Source organism: Cryptomeria japonica, chromosome 11 (genome assembly GCF_030272615.1).
Source record: "Cryptomeria japonica chromosome 11, Sugi_1.0, whole genome shotgun sequence".
NCBI classification, from domain to species: Eukaryota; Viridiplantae; Streptophyta; class Pinopsida; order Cupressales; family Cupressaceae; genus Cryptomeria; species Cryptomeria japonica.
Genome location: NC_081415.1, coordinates 469,590,341 through 469,596,374, shown reverse-complemented (window position 1 = coordinate 469,596,374; position 6,034 = coordinate 469,590,341).

Genomic DNA, 6,034 nt, shown 5'->3' with positions numbered 1-6,034 from the left:
ACCTTTAACTCTTTTGTCTTATCTCCAAGAACTACGATACATTCCATGCATAATAGGAGATATGTGCCACTTACCGGTGGGAGTGGATCCTTGTCATCTGCATCCTGCAATGCACCAATGTGGCTTCCTTGTTTAAGCATGCATATCTTCAAACATGCACATATGATTCGGTTGGGGCACATTCACTGTCAGTCATCTCTTCAAATGGTGACTGCATCTTTATCCAGTGGGAGTCCCACAGTTTCACATCCACACAACATATCGGTGGTCTACACATACTTCTCCTCTAGTGTTGATGTGATTTAGTTAACATTACCCCTCTTCATCACAATCAACCACCCAACATCTTTCTCTCTTGTTGGTGACAACTATGCACTGCCAACATGTCACTTATCGGTCTGCAGTCCTTATGTCTTCAACACAAGTCAACACTAACTTGTGTACCGGTGACTCCAATGACCATTATGCTAGATGACCTTCTATGATAGATGACATCAAAGACATCTCATCCAGTATGCATCAATAACAGTACTGCACATACATCTCCCATACCATTTGCCATCCTATACCGGTTGACATCAATGCCAACACAATGCCAACATTGTGCACTTATGAATCTAACCCAATGAAAGAAAAGAAAGAATATGGAGATTAGGATAAATACCTATTAGTGAGTACAAATGGGGATAGGTAAAGACTTAGGTTCCAACTATCAATGAAAATTATACAATTTGTATGAGTGACATTACATAAAAAATACGAAGTCAAATGAAGTCAAAAAGGAAAGTGAAAAGTGCAAGGTATGTGATTTTCACTATTACATTTTGTCTCTCTTTGACTTGTATGCAAGCTACAATGAAAATTCATGTCAAATTAAAAGTGAGCAGCCAACATGAAAGTTATTTTATTCAAGCATTCATAAAACAGATATGGATATTTCTTCATGGTGTTGGAAACATGAGTTTGCTGTCATTGATGTCAACTAAGGTCTAGAAGCTAGTTTAGAAGTATGTGATCATTGGTGCTATATTAGGTGACTACTCATGGGTTCATATTGATGTATGGAGATTAGTGGAGATTGGTGTAAATGACATATTTGGTTGTCTTATGACTATTTTGGAGCATTGAAGATGTATTTGGATGTCCGTAACAAATTCTGGTTAAGTTTGACTGATGAAATGTCTATCAGATTGGATTCAGCTTTTTGGTTGCTAAAATTTATTCTTAGGTATGGTTAAAATGAACCACATGATCAAAATTTGTATTGGATGCCACCAAATTACTTTTCTGTTCCAAGATGGTATTTTTGTTTTATATTCAACTTGTGGTGGAATAAGGATACCTCCTAGGGATACAAAACAAAAATACCATCTTGGAAAAGAAAAGTAATTTGGTGCCATCCAATATAAATTTTGATCATGTGGTAATCATTTCAACCATACCTAAGAAAGAATTTTAGTGACCTTATAAGACCTCTCCAATTTTCTATATATGTATGTACCTTAGTTGGAGGGGTCAAGATGTGTACATATATATATAAATATATAAAGCTTATAAATCTCAATAATTATATAGGAATATAAAGATAACATTATGTGACACCTTAATTAAGACAATAAAAGTATGCTCATGAAAGCACAAATAAAGGCAAGGGTTATGAAACATAGCCATAGTTTCTAGATAAGATATCATTTAAGCAAATATACGTGTGAGATGACATTATGATAAAATTGTTAGGAAAATTAATCATCATAAAACATGTGAGAATAATAAATAACCATAGTTATCATGAAACGAACAAGCACATTATCATAAATTGTGAGGTTGAGAATCATATGGAATCATAATGGAAGTATATCATCAATATAGTATAATAATGGTCAATACCATAGCGGATGTGTCTCTAAGTGGAAGATCTTTGTTTTTTGTTTTTTTTGGTAAAGGGATATAGCCTATAATTATATTTATATAAACATAAACTTACCAAATTTCAGGAATTATAATAAAGGCCCAAATTACATACAATAAATTGCATACATGTCATTTTTTAATAAATCCTTTGTCATAGCATCAAAAGCTTGAGAAAATGTAGTATTATTTCTGAGAAGATGACGTGGGAAAACTCTAGCAACAAAGCCTTTACGAGATTCCAAATTGTAATTTTGGATGCTCTGCAATAGCTCCCCTTAGATAATTCAATTGCACTGCCTCCTTGATGACACATATTCAACATGCTTGAGGAGAGGATTTTGAAGTACGGCATGCCCTGCATGAAATCTCATCTAATTAGGAGATGTTGATCCACCACAGAAGCAAAGGAAATGCTATCCATGTTACTTCCTATAATATCTAGGATTTTCTTGTGTCATCTTCATAGGGCTACTATGATGAATACTAAGAAGGGGGGGTGGGGGGGGTTGAATTAGTATTCCCAAAAACCTTATCAAACACTTAAGTAATTTTACTGCAGACCGGTATAGCCCTTTAAATAGAAAACCGGTTAATATGCAAACAAGCCAAATAGAAAATAAAGCAATCACCCACAATAACACAATCACCATAACACAAGATATTTTGATGTGGAAACCCAAATGGTAAAAACCATGGTGAGTAAAACTCACAAGTCTACGATTTGTAGAATAGCAACTAGACCGGTTAAGGCCTTACAATGTTATTCACCATAACAGATCCTGTTAGGAATCCTGATCTTTGTTAGGAGATAAGTCCTGTTAAAGACTACCCTATTAAAGGATTTCAGATCCACAACTGTGAACCACCTTGTTAGAGGATTTAGAACAGGCTTAACTGAGCCTACCCGGTTAAGGGTTTCTGATTTGTTGAAGAGATTAATAATCAACAAGTAAGTGATCTGGAAAGTAGCACAAAATGCTTAGTTAGATCCTTGATTGCTCTTTGTTAATGCATTGTAACATTACTTCAGTCTTTTGTCCTTCGCACGTTCAATCTCTGTCACAAGATACTTTTGCAAAGACCTAATATTCTAACACAATACTCTCAAAACCCTAGACATGATGTCCTCATATAGGAATCTGATTTCATGTCGGTCCAATGAGATTAGATTACAATTTCCTAGGTACAGTGCATCTAGACACAATTTATAACATGACATAGAATCACCGCATCGGTGTTGGTGGATGATAACTCATCACACTTTACAAGTTTGCCGGTTAATAAAATAAAGTGTACTAATTATTGGTTTACAAACAAAGACTGGTAAATTGGAACATAGTGTTCCGATCTTAAAAGGATTGGCTGCCGCTTGGGTTCCTTGTACCACTTTGAGGTCCTCGGTCATGCTTTGACTGAGACCAATAAGCTCCTTCTGCAAACATCGATAGTCTTCTACAAACAAAGACTATGCATACATTGGCATATAATACCAGTTTGAACAATACATCACATACTACCGGTTGAGAATAACTCATACAACAAATAAGTGTGTGTCCATCAATGACAATCACAACTAAGTACAAACATTGTCAAAATGCCATGATCAAAATTACTCCCCCTAAGCATATACACTACTCCCTTTGCCAAAATTAAAAGCATGTACTACTTCCATTTGCATAAAATTTTCAAATACCACTCCCCCTTTGCCAACAATGACAAAGTAATGCAAACATGCCACAAAGATTTACCAAAATCATATTTCATAACATGAAAATAGAGTATATGTTTATGACAATAATGAGTAAAAATTTTCAAAAATGAATTTAAAGTTTTTCAGAAATTCCTTCATGTCTATAAACCAAGTATCTAGGAGTGAGGCAAAAATTTCACTCTGAGTCTTCATCTGGAATGCTAACTCCTCCATGGCATCCATAGTGCTCATTTCCTGCGTGACAATAATGGCTTCCATGTTCAGAAATCACTTCTGAAGAATCTTCAACTTAGGTAATAAAAGCAATTGAAGCTTCTACAGATCTTGAGTCCGCTTGCAGATTTCTGAATCAATTCTGGCAATCTGTTGCCTGTGAGTTTGTACAGTTTTTCCATATACTATGAAGGAATCGTATGGAACTTTGAAGGTCTCCCTATACTACTTCAATTCCAATTGGAGTTGACCTTTCTTCTTCAGAGCATCATCACAAAATAGATCAGGTTGGCAAACTTTGCTCAAAAGTTAATGTCCTTCAGCCATTGCCAGACTGATATCATCTCTTTGATGGGTCAACTTTACTTTGTGTTCGTCAATTTGCTTCACAAATGTAACTTTTAGTCCTTTTTCATGCTTTTTCTCTGCAATAACCAAGGAAACATCTTCCAATGATTGCACTTGATCACCCACTACTATGCATAGAAGCTTGAACTGGGCCAATGAGGAATCAGTACCAGAAAGATCAGTATCAGGGACTAAGTTTGAAAGAGTATCAACAGAAAATCAAATAACATCTTTTTCTTTCTTCTTTCTTGGTTCCTCCAATATTTCTTGAGCAAGTTGAATACTTCTAAGTAGCTCATTTTCGTCTACGAATTTGATAAGACAACAAAGAGTCAATTCACTGTGACCGATGGGATCAACCTGTTTAGCTTGAACTTGATCTCCGGTTGCCTTGGGAGTCTCAGAAGTCTGTCCACCTTCCTTTGCTTTGATCTCCTCTTGTATCTTCTTCTCCTGTTCTTCTTTCTCCTTGGCCTCCTTGTCGGCCTTCTCTTTCTCCTCTTTTCTCGCTTTCTCATTTTCTGCTTTCTCCTTCTCCTTCTCCACTTTCTCCTTCTCCATTTTCTCCTCCTCTCCTTTCTCTTTCTCCTCTTTCTCCTTCTCCACTTTCTCCTTCTCCGCTTTCTCCTTCTCCTCTTTCTCCTTCTCCACTTTCTCCTTTTCTTCTTTCTCCTTCTCTGCTACCTCTTGTTTAGTACCTTCAGCATCTAATGCATCCACATCGATAGGGTCATTTTTCTCAGTTACTCTTTCTCCTTGATCATTGAAGGTTTCATCCAGTTTTGATTGGGCAGACACTTTCTCACCCTGTAGATTTTCTTCAAATACCTTTTGCATCTTGTCAGGGTTTTGAGCCTGCAGATGAGTGTCCTTTTCTACTTCAGAGATTTTACCTCCAAGTAACTGAAGTCTTCTCTTTCTCATGAAAAAGATCCCTTTGTACTGATCAAGAATCTCAAATAATTCAGAATTGGAAGCATCTCAGAAATATTGAGCAAAAATTTGCTCCCTAATTGTTTGCTCCTTTTCAATGACAATGTACCATTTATTGTCCAAAGAATCATACAAAGAATTAGAAACTATATGTTTAATATCGATTGGAGATTGATCATTATCACATAAATACTTAATGAGTTCTTGTTCTACCTCCTTCTTTTCAGTATCGTTAAGATCATCAAAATAATCTCTTAGATCATCAATAATTTTCCTTCTAATATTCTTTATAATCCTTTGATAATGTGTCATAGGCTTGTAAGAAGCAACGTTTATATTTATTGGTTCAGAGGTTGCAAGTACATTACTGGTTAGCTTGGTCTTCTTACCTGATTGCCTCATCTTCTTCATTTCAGCTTTTGGTTCAGTGTCTTCTGAATCTTGTGCTTTGTTCTTGGTTTTCCTCTTCCTCTCAAATACCTTTGGCAGAATAGTCTCCCGTTTCTTCTTGGCTGGTGACCTCTTGATCACTTTTAGACTAGCAACACATGTAACCAGTGCTGATGCCAATGATACAACTTTCTTCTTCCTCTGCTTCGATACTTCAGTAGGATTAACCCTCTCAGAGTAGGTACCGATCCTCTTCTTCTTTGGATCAAGCAGTGAAGCAAGTAGGGTAGAGGCATACCCAGTGAGTATATCATTCACCACTTCATAGACCATAGGCTCAACTTCATCTTTTCTTGGGTCAACCACTTCCATTATGAAATGATCCACTTTGATCATGAAACAAATATCATCTTTATACTCCTTAACCAGGTCACATGATAGTCTTATTATCTGGTTCATCTTTAATTTGAACTCATCAAAATACCTGTGCAGAGTCTCCAGATAAGTAGATCCTACTACTTACAGATT